Consider the following 14,733-nt stretch of genomic DNA (forward strand, 5'->3'; position numbering starts at 1 on the left):
TTAAATGAACAATATTTATTTTGCAGTTTTTTTAAATGGCTAGGACAGTGATTCACAGAGCTTTTGGAGGCTCATGAAAATGATTCAAGGGGTTCACACTAAAAATCCTTTAGTGGCATATTAAGCAGTAAATAATTGTCCAATTATGTTACAAATGCATTTTTCTTCTGTGACTACAAGCATAAGCATGTTTGAAGCATCATAGTTGAGTTTCTACAGTAATTTGAAACCATCACAATCGGGTGCTCACTGATTTTGGTGTGTAAATAGAGATCACATCAAACTTTGGACATTTCTGACTAAGCTCAATGAATTCTTACAGTTTTTTAATCTACCATCAAATCGATCCCAAACTGCCTTAAGGGTTCAATACCTAAGCACAAAGAGATTCTCACTAGATAGTAAAATGCATGCACATACTCTCACTAGTATTCCAAGACAAAGTAAAGCCTTCATTCTACTTTGTGACTTTGTAATTGTGCCTCATTGGCAATATAATTACATGAGCAATTTTGGATTATTGTGATATATATTAAAAAATTAACATTACTAGAATATGAAAAAAACTTCAGTATACTATTTTTCCATAGTAACCTAAAAGTGTGTTAAATGATGCTGTCAAAGCAATTCATTTTATAAAATTAATACCCACTAACTCTCTATTGTATACCATTTTAAGCAGAGAGAGATGGGCAGCAAGTATACTACATTTTTAACAGAGAGATATTAGGTGACTTTCTGAAGGCAGTTATTACTCATCTATTAGAATTAAGAGGACACTTAACTGCCTTCTTCTCTGATCAACCCTCTACTTAACCTTAGTGAATTTATAAGATTAACATGTTTAGCAGACATCTTTTTTTATTATTGATAGACTCAACACAGCACAAGAGGCAAAAAACCCTAAAAATCTGGAACCATAAAGTTGAAAACAGCATTAACTGCTCTGTGACATTATATAATACTTTATTTTCATTGTTTTGCTATACATCTTGGGTTTACATTTGCCCTAACAGTGGAAATGCTTTGCTTAGAGAACATTTGGTAAAGGGCCCAAATTTTGGAGTCAAAGGACCTGGCTTCCAAGCTGAGCTCTGCCCCTTGCTACCTCTGTGAGGTTCAATAATTTAACTGCTCCAAGACTCAGTTTTCTCATTAATAAAATGATGGATTTGGACATTAGCAAGCTGTAGAATATCCAAGAAGGCAGACAGAATTCTGAAGGACCTCAATTTCATGCCTTATGGGCATCTTAGGAGGAACTGGTCATGTTTAACCTGGGAAAGGGAAGATTCAATGAAGATGTAAAAGCTGTCCCTGAGTATTTGAAAGATTGGGGTTCTAGAGGATATCAGTAACTACTGAACTATAGGCCTTATTTTCTTACTTTCCCCACTCCTTGAAGGCTTACCTTCTCTGCTGCCATCTGCTCAAAAAAGAGACCTTTCCTAATCCCCCCAGTCGCTGCAGCCCCATTTCCGTATCATTTGTATATATTTTATTTATATCTCGTGCTTATTTATCTATAAAAAGTGTCATATTTCCTTGTAATGCACAAGGTTCTTGAAGGCAGTGACTGTCTCCCTTTTAGATTTCTGTTCCTTACACAATAGCTAGTACATAGTAGATACTTAATAAATGTTTCTAATAAAGTGCTTAATAAAAGGTCATCAATGTCTTTTATTGATTACCCAAGCAAATAGTCATCTGATGGGCATGCTCATTGAGGTAGTCCAATAGCACATGTATTTTATGTAAATACACCAGATAATGGGGCAGCTGGGTGGCGCAGTGAATAGAGCACCGGCCCTGGAGTCAGGAGGACCTGAGTTCACATGCCGCCTCAGACACTTAATACTTACTAGCTGTGTGACCTTGGGCAAGTCACTTACCCCCAATTGCCCTGCCCTCCCCACTTCAAAAAGCAAGAAAAAAAATACTCCAGATAGAGAATTAGCTGGGCCTTAAAATGAATAAGACAAAGAGGGTAGTTGAATTGCATGTGGGAATCTATAGTCCTTTCAATGTAACAATCTTCTCCCTGAAACCAAGAATGAGAAATTTCTCTTCATATGCAACTCATATCCCTCTAGCTGTAATTTAAGGTTTTTTATGCATTAGAGAAGGTTTCAAAGTAGCTATCATTTATCACATATCTATTTGTATGTATGCTCAGAATGAGAGAGTGGGCTGAGAGCTGACCTTAAAGACAGAAAGACCTGCTTTCAGATCCTACCTTTGACATATATTGAAGATGTGACCCTAGGGAAATAATTTAACTCTTCAGAATCCTAGGCAACTCTAAGACCATAAGTCACAGAACAGCTATCAATCTGAATTTGTCAAAGAAGTTTACTTCCCAAGAGTTTTCCACTCTAATAAGATCACACTGTCAGACAAATAAGTATAAGTGTTTACATGATGTACATACATACACATACATATATGTATATGTATATACTGTACTTGGAATAAGACCTGGTTTTAAATACCAGAACCAATACTTAGTAGCTGTCTGACCTTTGGCACATCACTAAGCCTATGTTTGTCTTTGTTGTGTTTTTATTTTACCATTCAGTCTTATTTTTCTCCTACTGATAAACATCAGGAAATTGAAATGAAGGTGCTATGATGCTCTGTTGGAAAATAATTTTCTTCCTATTTTGGGAACGTAAAAAAATTATCTAAAATATGAAAGAACCATTGAATGATTTGGTGTTTGCTCTAAGTTGACAGATCGATTTTAGAACGTGGTCATCTATAGTGCCCATAGGGTCCAAAGGGCATTTGGAAGATTGAACATGATCAATCTAGACAGCTCTGCAAGAATGAAAGGAAGATATTCTGTCTTCTCTCAGACTCACAAGTGGTGAAATTCCATTTCTTTCTAAGTAAATCAATATGAAAGGGCTTTTCTGCCATCTCCCTTTCTAAAGCTGTGTGGAAAGATAACAAATCCCTCTCTAAAGGGGGCTTAGCAGATCCTGGGATGAGCTTTACAAATACCCTGCAAAGAAGAATTGTTGGGATAGAATAAGTAAAAACAATAATAAAACCCATTTTGTTGGTCTTGTTAAGTCATTTTTCAGTCGTGTCCATTTGGAGTTTTCTTTGCAAAGATACTGAAGTGGTATGTCATTGCCTTCTCCAGTTCATTTTACAGATGAGGAAACTGAGGCAAACAGGGTTAAGTGACTTGAACAGGGTCACATAGCTAGTAAGTGTCTGAGGCCAGATTTGAATTCAGGACGATGAATCTTCCTGCCTTTCCTAGTCATTTAATTAAGGCTTTGGGTTTGGACCTCAGAAGGAGTCAGTTAACTTTTCTTTAGAAATGCTTAGCTTGCATCAGACTGCTTTGCTTCTAAGGTCACTCCTAAGGTCCTATATTAAAACCTTTGGCATGTTTGCCAATTTTCTTCAAAAATGCTATCACTCTAGACTTAGCTCTTTTCAGCAATTCAGTGATCTAAGACAATTCCAAAAGACTCACTATGTAGAAAATGCTATCCACACCCAGAGAAAGAACTATGGAGTCTGAATGCAGATCGAAGCTTACTATTTGCTCTCTCCTTTTTTGTTTATTTTTTCTTTCTCATGGTTTTTCCCTTTTGTTCTGATTCTTCTTTCACAATATGACCGATGTGGAAATATGTTCAATATGATTGTACATGTATAGCCTATGTCAGATTACACGCTGTCTTGAGGAGTGGGGAGGGAGGAAGAAAAATTTTAGAACTCAAAATCTTATAAAAGTGTATGCTGAAAACTAAAAATAAATTAAGATTTTTTTTAATGTTATCGCTATTATAACCTTATGAAGGCAGCAAGGTGGTGTGATGGATAGAGCGCTGGGCCTGAAATCAGAAAGATCTGAGTCTAAATCCATTCTCGGACACTTACTAGCTATATGACCTTAGAAAAGTCACTTATTGTCTATCTTCATCGTTGTTCTGTAAAATGATGATTCTAATAGCACCTATTTCCTAGAGTTGTGAGGATGAAATGAGATAATATGTGTAAAGCCCTGAGCAGAGTGGTTGGTACATGGAAGGTGCTCAATAAATACTTATTTCTTTCTCTTTAGAGATAAATAACACAAGATATAGATAAAATACATACAAATGATATGGAAGTGGGGCTCTAAACAATTGGGAAGATTAGGAAAAGTCGCTTACTTAAAGGTGTGTTACCTCTCCCATTCATGTAGAAAGGAATGCTATTTTGTCACCTTTAAGAGATTTAATCCAAATAAATTATGGATTTGTAGTAGGACCACAGAACCTTATTTATAGCTTATTATTAAATAAGATTATTCATTTCCTTACATCAAATTACATAAAAAATAACTAGCACTCTTGAAGCACTCAGTATAATACAAGAATGAAGGCACAAGTGCAAACATGTAGATGACCACCAGCATTCATGTCTTCTCTCATTCACCCAAGGATCTCATTCTGACATTTTGAGAGAGTTGAAGGTAGGAACTGTTTCATAGAAGAATAAAGGAAAGAGAGTTAAAATTAACTCCCCACATAGAAGCATCCTTCGCTGACATTGTTTGCTTAATTCATCTTTCAGAGAAAAATAAATAGTATCTCCTCATCAATCAACAGCATCACATCCTAATTTTTGAAAAGGCCATGTATACGAGGTCTATCGAGTGATACTTTTGCAACCTGTGGCTATTTCTCTTTAGACAACACTGTGTCACTGAAATGGAGAATGGCACAATGGGAAAGTTTCGGGATTTGGAGCTAGGAGTTCTGGGCTTACATTCTGGCCAAATCTGCCTTTGATTTCCCATGTTACCTCAAACACCTGAGTCTGATTCATTCTTTGTAAAATTGGAACAACAAAGCTTGCACTATCTGTCTCATACGGCTATTTAAAAGAAAGCATTTATAAATGTTAAAAACTATAAAAGTTACATCTATTGCATAGGGAAGTAAATTGTGTGGAGTAGAGAATGAGTCATCAGTTCACTGGGCTACTAGTTTTAGGTCTGTCCCTAATTCACATGAAAATGAACAAGAGAATGCCAACTACTATTCATGTCTTATCTAGCTCCCCCCAAAAGGAAGGCCCCGTACTTCACTATTCTCAACTACAAAACAAGGTCATTGGATTAGATCCTAGCTGTGGGATTTAATAATATTCTGTCAGCTGTCCTACTTATATTATTTGAGAATCAACTGAATTTATTTAAAATCAATTTGAAAAATATGTAGAAAGCCACATTTATAGAACATTCCCCAAGACAGTTTTACAAATACTTTAATACCTGGTTGATTCAGTGATTTCATCAGAGTGGGTATGAAATGAACCCTTCCCCATTTTTCCATCCTGTGCAATTCTTGCCCATGTCTTCTCCTAAATCCTGCACAGTTCTTCTAAGTCCCTTAATATTGTGCAAGTACAAGGGTACCACCAGGGTTATCAGTTATCTTTCAGTTACATGATTTTTCCACTTTCTCTTCTGGTCATATATGTGTTTTATGATATTCTTTATATTACTTCCTCCTTTCCCCCTGAAATGGTCATTTATTTTTCCTTTCCTTTCTTTCCCTCCCCTCTTCTCTCCTCTTCTCCTCCCTTGCCTTCCCTCCCCTGCCCTGCCCTCTCCTCTCCACTCCTCTCCTTCTTTATTTTTTAAAAGACTGGGTATCCCTATCTCCTTCTAGCTACCCATTCTTATTGACATAGGAGCTTTGACCTATTCTATTTCTGACAAGTTAGTTATATTCATTTTAAACAACCCAGTTCTGTGAACACACACACACACACACACACACACACACACAATGCAGGATTCTTTGGCGTGTCTATCTTTTTAGAAAAATTAATGGTGAATAACAAGGTTTTTTTGTTTTTCTGTTTTCTTTTGTTTCTTGACTTTCTCGTGGTTCATTCCATTGGTTATAATTCTTCTTTACAACTTGACTACTGTAAAAATATGTTTAATGTGAAGGTATATGTAGAACCCATATTGGATTACATGCTGTCTTGGGGGGAGGGGAAGGAGAGGAAAGGGTAGAAAATTTGGAACTTGAAAACTTGTAGAATTGAATGTTGTAAGCTAAAAATAAGTAAACTTAAAAGAAAAATTAATGGTGAGAACAGATGCAATTGGAGTGTGATAAAATCTAAAGGCATTTAATGGATAATTAATAAAAAATACTTCATGTTCATCACAAGCATCCCCAATTGACCATATTCCAAAAGGACATTGTGAATCTAAAGCTATTACTATATGGACAGAAGTAGTGAAATTGTCAGGATAAAATGGGCTGGGAAAGGGGTAAAGGGAATGCTATCGATGCCCTGTCTGTAAGTTTTATTCTGTCTTCCTGTTTTCATTTCTCTCTCTCTCTCCCTCCCTCTCTCCTTGTTGATCTCTGTGTGTAAGGATAGAGTAAGATGCAAATGGTTTTCTATAAAGGAAAGGAGAAGGATGAAGGGGATTTTATACAGGAAAATATTTGTATGGGGCAGAGTCTGGGGAACTATGAGAAGGCTATTCCTAGAGTTAAAAAGAGCCTATAATACTTAAAAGTCTACCTCTCATTAGGTGAGATCATTATAATTGTAGAAGAGAATTAGACATATAGGCAGTCACGATTTATGAAAAATTTATGTTCCAAAAGTTTACAATTAAGTAGTTTTGAATTAGGTTTGCATTTCCCCATAGAAACATTTATAAATGGTGACTTGTTTTCAGGTCAGGCCACAAAAAGTCTACTGAAGTCATAATAGACTGTGCCAGAGGCATAGCATAGTAAATAAAAAAGCTAGATTTGGAGTCAGGAATACCTGAGTCCAAATTCCCCCTCTTTCAGATCCTGGCTACATGATTCTGGAAAAGTTTATTTAACTTCTCAGTATTCTAAGCAACTCCCCAAGACTATCAGCAGGTAAGCTTTTTACCATTGCATATTGACATCTTCTCTAAATTGGTAGAACAAGTTTCTCACTAGAAGCTCCCTACCCCTAATGAAGCCACAAGCCTGTTGTTGATGATGGTGGTAGATGGGTTGTGTTGTTTTTCAAATATTTTACCATAACATCCTGTTGCTAGTAACAGCATTGTAGAACTAACAGTACTAACAGACCATCACCATGTATTATCAGGAGCCCATCTAACCCCCCACTCAGGAACAACAGCCCTGACTTCCACACTCCCTCCTTTCCTGTCCTGCCTGCCAATAGGAGCATGGGAAACTTAGATACAAGCCCAGGCCATGGCTCCATAACATGGAATAGGTGCTTGGTAGGGCAGATATTCAGGCAAAGAAGGCCAGGAAAGAGGACACTGGAGTAAGCATTAGAATAAAGGGGTGATTGAGCCTGAGTGTCTGGTATGAGGACTCCAGGCAAGTAGGAAGCAAAGAGTTGCAGGGAACTAAATCAAAGAAATTAGTTATATTAGATTAGTGGAGCATGGAAAAAAATCAAAATACAATTATTTTTTGAGATTGTATGGCATGTAATAGATGACAGATCAAAATCACTCCTGGTTTCATGTAATCTCCTAAAGGAATCTCTTATTTTATATTATTTGGGGGAAGTTTTTTTTTTTTTCAGTATCCCTCACTGAAAAGTTTTAAACAATAGTTTTAAACTAAACAAAAATTTAAAACAATTGTTTTCTTGAGAGTTTCCAGCAGCTCTAGGTTTGTAGGATAGTGAAAGAGCCTTGTGGTATAGGAGGGAAAGGAGTTGTTTCCCTAGTTAATATTGTCTCTCCCGCCACCATCTTGCCCTTCCTTCATGAAATATCAGCACTAGCTCATGTAAATAAAACACCACACAAGCATTGCATGTTTTCAGTCTGTTTTCTGGTGGGCCTTCTGACTTCTTTCCATAGATAATGTTTGAAGAGAGATGTTCAAATGACTCTAAGTAATTACATAACCCAGTTGGGAAATAAATGGATGAAAGGGCAGGAGCCAAGTGGTTTGTGGGATAGACAAGAAATAAAACTTGGCTAAACTTATTTTCCAGAGAAACAGAATCCCACTTAAAGAAGAGAAAATTCTCAACAAATGTTTCTGACCACAGATTGCATATAAAAGGTCTCTGGACTCCAACTCCATTTCATTAGTAAGCATGCTATTTATTGAAGAGAACTTTTTTTACCTATGTGTGTTGATTCAAACACTCCCAGTACGCAAACTATACCAATGCCAGTAAGATTTGTAAAAACTATTTTATCTCTTTCAGTTACTTTGAATTAATAATTTACTAAGAAGTAAGAAATTGAGTAATGTGAAATTCAATTCAATTCAAAAATCACTTATAAAAAGCCTATTATATTCAGGGCCCTATCCTGAGAAATAGAGTAGATTTTTTATAAAATAAAAAATGAGACCTGGCTCCTGAGTTTATGGAGTTGACAAAGGGTTATGGTTCAAACTCAATTAACTGTAATGCAGAATAGAAGAATATAAGTATACAGGAATAGTTAAAAGTGATAATAGGTCTGAGGAAGAAATGATGATGTCCAAATAGAATTGAACTTTATTGGAGTTCATTCGTGCAGCTTCTTTTCTAGCACAGCTAATTTAGTCCAAGAATAGTTTACATACAGTACAGAAGAATATGGTCCCAGGTAACCAACTATTAATAAGGCAAGAAGAGTTTAAAGAAAGTTGGGTCTGGCTGTCAAAATGTTGTTTCTGTACAAGCCTAAGAGTTCAATGGGGTAGTGATTTCCTTCTTCCAACTGAAATGAGCATACTACTCTATAACTTATAGTCTTGCAGGGGTGGGGTCCCTGCAGGCTCGAGGCTACATGTGGCCCTCTAGGTCCTCAAGTACAGCCCTTTGACTGAATCCAAACTTCACAGAACAAATTGGATTCAGTTAAAGGGCCACTCTTGAGGACCTAGAGGACAACATATGGCCTTGAGGCTTCAGGTTCCCCACCCTGGCTCAGTTCTGTTGGGGCAACTGAGAGAGGATCCATGAATTTCCTAGGATCACATTGCCACTAAGCAGGTGTGGGAAGGAGACAGCTTGGAACTGTTCAGGAAAGCTGATTGTTAAGTTTTCAGTGGGAACATTTTTACACCTCAGAAATCTACAAAGTCTACAAATCAAGGCTTCACTGACTGTTTTGCTGATTTGAATCTTTTTTCTGAATATAAAGGAAGTAGGTACTCTGAGGAGAAAGCAGCTGCTTAAACTCCAAGGAATGGCAAAGGACATCCACAGGTGTTGAGAGGAGAGAGATCGTTGATTAATAGTCAGAAAAAGAGATGAAGTGATGACCATCTTCTGAGGGGAATTTTACAAACTGATGACAAGAAAAGAGAGATTTGTTATCTTTCCACTGCATGCATCCAACATGTAACAGAGAACCTTTCAAGACTTCTCAAACTCAAATCTGGTGATACATCTGAGTATAAATAATACTGCCAGAAGGAGCTTGGGGAAACATTGTCATCGATTATGAAGTCTTGGGCAACAAACAGAAAGCTGAAGACCATGGAGACATAGGTAGTGTTTTAATTACTAGGCAAGGATAACATTTATGGCAACGATACAGAAGAGAAGATGAGATCGGGAAACTGACCTTGTAAAGGATATTATATTTGGCAATGGGATTTGAATTTCTGGACCCTAAGTTAAAATATTAGAATGACAGACTCCAGGCTAGGAATGGAGTTCACCTAACAAAATGGCAGCATTTTGCAAATACAATTTTTAAAAGTTGCTTTAAACTGAAGAGGATGGTAGAGGTAATGAGAAAAAAAAACTAGCCATAAATAGTAGTTAAAATGTAGCAAAAAGTACAGTTGAGACCATCAGAAATCCACAGAAATCAAAACCCAAGAAAAAAAATAGTAGTAAAACCCACAATGGCAAATTTCTATGTAAAAATAGACAAAGTATAGACTATATGCTCTATAAATGCAAGGAAGCAAATTTGATCTCTTAAATATGACTGAATACATATCATAAGACCCTTGGCTGGAATCAGGCTCTGAATGGGTAGAAATCATTCAAATAAAATAAGAAAAACTAAGGGAAGTGGCAGAGCACTGTATGCGCTCTAATCCCTCCTTTTTAATTTTTTTTTGGAGGGGAGAAGGCAGGGCAATTGGGCTAAGTGACTTGCCCAAGGTCACATGGCTAGTAAGTGTTAAGTGTCTGAGGCCAAATTTGAACTCAGGTCCTCCTGACTCCAGGGCCAGTGCTTTACCTACTGTGCCACCTAGCTGCCCCAGTACTGTATACTAAGATGTAGTGATATGAAAATACATGGTAGAAAGCATTTGGGTGATGAGCAACAGAAGAAAAAACAAAAGTGATTTCTTTCATCTGAGTGTAGTGCAGTCTTCTTTCATGATCTTTGGAATAGCTAGGAGATGTAGTGGATAGACTGGACGTGAAGTCAGAAAGATCTCAGTTCAAATAAAGCCTCAGACACTTACTCAATGGGTGACTCTTGGAAAGTCACTTAACCTCTATTTACCTCAGTTCCTCATCTGTAAAATGAGGACACGATGGAGAAGGAAATGTCAAACCACTCCAGTGTCATTGCAAGAAAATCACATGAACAAGGCCATGGGGTTACAAAGTCAGACACAACTAAATAATGTCACAATCTTCTTGAATTTTGTGATAGGACACAGAGAATTGAGATATATTTTGCTCCTAGATCTTAGGAGAACAGATTTCAAAGGGTTCATTCAGATAATGAATAGGTAAGATGTCTTAGCTGAAAATTATATAGGGAAAGTCAGCCCAGAAAGGATGGAAATCACTCAAGAGTGAAATGCTGAAGACACAGAGACAATTCTGATAAGGAAGAAAAAGATTATAAAAGTCATATACAGAAGATGAAAGAAAAATAAAGTAATACAAAAGTCACTGCACAATTCTGTAACAATTGTGTTATAAATGCTAAAGCTCAGAATGCTTTGAAGTTGGTGAAGATAAAGAACAGAACAGAGGAAGGGTTGATAGGATTTGGGCCTAAGGGATTGGACCTATAATTTCATTAGCATACTGGGTACTCCAGCACAAGCAAATTCCCTCCACCAATTAAGCTCAGCATCTTTGTTGCAACTTACTTTAAAAAGTTACCTGAAGGGTGAGGGGAAAGGAAGGGTATAAACTTATATATAGTGCCTACTATGTACCCACTGTGCTAAGTGTTTTTTTGGTCACTGACAGGTTAAGCGATTTGTCTAAGCTAACACAGCCAGTATGTGTCAGAAGCAGGATTTGAATTCTTCCCTGTTCAGAGGAAAACTCAGAGGAAAGCTTCTCTAAGAAGTTTTCTGTCTACTCTGTCACACTCACATTCAAAGAAGGATAAAAATACTGGGGCAGAAAAGGGATGACTTTGTCTGCCACTCTCTGGCCCATGTCCCAGTGTATCAGACCCAGAAGGTAGTGGTTGGAGGTGCTGCAGTATTTAACTTTTAACTTGTGGATGACCACACTGAGCAAATATTCCTTGATAGTCATAAGACAGAGGTGTGTGGGACCCAGTTTTCATCTTTTAAGCAATCAAATGTTTGTTTCCATGTTGAAAAGACTTTCTTGTTGTTGGTAAAAGTCCATTTTTATCATTGTTGTGTCGTTCAGTTATTTCAGTCAGGTCCAACTCTTTGTGACCCTATTTGGGGTTTTCTTGGCAAAGATATTGGAGTGGTTTGCCATTTCCTTCTCCAGCTAATTTTACAGATGAAGAAACTGAGGCAAACAGGGTTAAGTGACTTGCCCAGGGTCGTGGAGCTAGTAAGTGTCTGAGGCCAGACTTGAACTCAGGAAGATGAGCCTTCCTGACTCTAGGCCTGGCACTCTATCCACTGTGCCACCAAGCTGCCTTATTATTGCTGTGTGTGAATTTTTTTTCCTTAAAATTATAATGATAGATTCTGGGTGATTCTGGGTCCTTTGAGACTGGACTAATGACTCACCAAAGAGAACTTGGGGATAGAGGTGGAGCTAGTGACCTGATCTTATTACCACCTAGTTTGGAACCAGTCAGTGAGTTTCCTTAGCCCTACAAAAGAACTTGAGGCACTTCTCAGCCTGGAAGCAGGAATTAAAATTGGAAAGTACGACAGAGCTGCTTAGCTTTGAAAAAGAAAGATAAAATAATTGATTCTCAGGGATGCGAAGGAACTGACTGGTCCAGTAATGATGGTGCTAGACTTTGGCAGCCATTGGACTACAGAATGACTAGGTTTAGGTGTGAGTCAGAGCAATAAATTGAGCCTTCTCTGGAAAGATAGGACCTATCTTAATGGCCAGCTTCTTGATTTGCTTTAGGCAAAGTAACCAGTACAGAGAGAAATTAATCAGGGGTGAAATAGAACTTGCATGGGCCCAAACCATGGACTCTTCCAACAGATGAAAAGGAAGCGACTGTGAGATAAGTTAGATCACCTAATGCCCAAGAGAGGAATCCCTGAGACAGATGGGGAAGGCCCTTTCTCATCCGAGGATACAAGAAGGAGAGTAGAATTTCCAAAGTGAGAGCAATAGAAACTTCCAGTTCTCAGGCTCCCTTTTCTTCTACTTAGAAACCAGGGCTCTTCACACGCTCCCATTGGAATCACTACCACCAACCTTTTTCTGCCTAGTTCTCTCTACTTCAAATTTTCCTTCAAAAAAGGATGCAAGTTCTCTGCAAGTTCTGTGCAGGAAAAGTCCGAAGTCAAGGGGCAGAATCTTTGGAAGTTTGATAGGAAACTAGTTTCATCAACCACAAGTCCTCACATGCAGAAATAAAAACCAGATGACAAGCTTTATAAGGGGTTGAGAATCCCAGCAGCACAGTGAATCCTGCCATATAGAATCTCAAGCACCTTGCAAATGATTATTGACTGACTGACAATCCTCTAGGCCCTGCCAACCAGAATCTTCCTCAGGCAAAGTGACTGAAAACTTTCTCTAGCATCCAGTCCAGAAAGATTTGAGTAGGACTGACCCTGGGAATAAGAACTAACAGATAAGTAAGTGAAAGAGAAAAATTAAGGCAGATGAAACAGAGTTCCATATATATTTCTTTGAAGGCAGGACTAATTAATCCTTCCTATACGTTTATAAGATTATAACTTTCCCCTTCTGCTTATTAATCCAAATTCCTATCTCCCCGTAATTACTAACAGGAAAAAAGCTTTAATAGTCTAAGGCAGGGTTGTATATGTATTCCAGAGACAATAAAGTTGGGGAGAAGTTGAAAACCTGCATCCTCTTCTGAAGGAAAATTTTAAATATAAATAAGAAGGAGAGAAGGATGATCTCAGTGACACCAGTGGAAGACTGTGATGAGCTCCAAGTTTCCAGGTAGAAGAAAGAGGAGCCTGGGAACTGCCCAAGATCAGAAAAAATGTCCCCAAAGCTTACATATCAACTTGAGGACCTGGTAAGGCACCATAACCTCCTGAATGACAAGAAAAATATGGCTGGCTTACATCCCCAGCTGACTCCCAAGTGTACTTCATTATCCTATTTTTTTTAATAAGGCATCAGAGTAGCTGTATCAGTGTCCAAGAATGGAAAATGAGGAAAAATTCCTTTTAGGAAAAAAAAAACCACAAAGAGTGAATTGACTTTACTATTCTTGCTCATCTTTGTTATAGGTTCATTTTCTAGAAATTATCTTTATATTCTGTAAGTGTAGAAACAAAAGTGATTTTTCCTTCGCCATCATTACTAAGACTCACTCTTCTTTTCATTTCCCATATGATAATTGATAATGTTAACATTGATAAGTGATGGACTCTTCCCCTTCACTCTGTAGGGTTCTCATAATTTTCAGAAATCTCCTGAGTGCTATTTTAATCTCATAATTCAACGACTATACTTAATTTCATTTCACACATTTTCAGTAGACTTGGCGATTGACTGTATATCTCATGGAAGGATAGGAGTACAACACATTCATCAGTTATTCACAACAGGATCAACTATGTTTTACTGTCCTGTGTGTGTTCAACTCTGGAATCATTAGGACTATTTTTTTAATTAATTTTTTTAATCAGTAAAAATCTGCCCTTTCTTACTCCCCCTCACATCCCCTGCCAAATTTCAAGAAAAACATGAAAGAAAAACAAAACCTATGTTACAAAAACATATTTAAGCAAAACAAATTTCCACAATGGTCATGTCTAAAAGAAATATGTGTATATACTTATATGTGTCTCATATATGTCTTATATTGCGCTCTGAATCTTTGACCTCTCTATCAGGGCATGGGTAGTAGGTTTCATTGTTAACTATCTAGAATCATGGTTGGTCATTATGTTGATCAGAGTTCCCAAGTCTTTCAGAGTTGTTTGTCTTTACAGTATTGTTGTCATCGTATAAATTGTTTTCCTGATTCTGTTTACTTCACTTTGAGTCGGTTCCTCTTTCCAGGTTTTTCTGAAACCATATCCTTCATCATTTCTCACAGCACAATAGTATTCCATCACATTTATATGCCTTGTCAAGTCATTCCCCAAATGATAGGCACCTCTTCAGTTTACAATTCTTTGCCACCTTAAAAAGAGCTACCTTGCTCCTGTCTTTAGAGTTTGTTTTGCTTAGCAATAATCCCTCCATTAATGTAGCTTTCCTCTTGTCATCTTTTCTTAGTTTGGTCTATTTTCCCATACTGAACTTCCCAATGGTCACAAAATTTATGATTAAGCTGCTAATGTTGATGACTGGTTCTATCATTGACCTCTCAACTCATGTTCCTTTCTCCCAAAAGCCTCAAAAACA

Source organism: Petaurus breviceps, unplaced genomic scaffold (genome assembly GCF_028583685.1).
Source record: "Petaurus breviceps papuanus isolate PSGF00001 unplaced genomic scaffold, PetGlider_PUasm1.0 91133, whole genome shotgun sequence".
In the NCBI taxonomy this organism is placed as follows: Eukaryota; Metazoa; Chordata; class Mammalia; order Diprotodontia; family Petauridae; genus Petaurus; species Petaurus breviceps.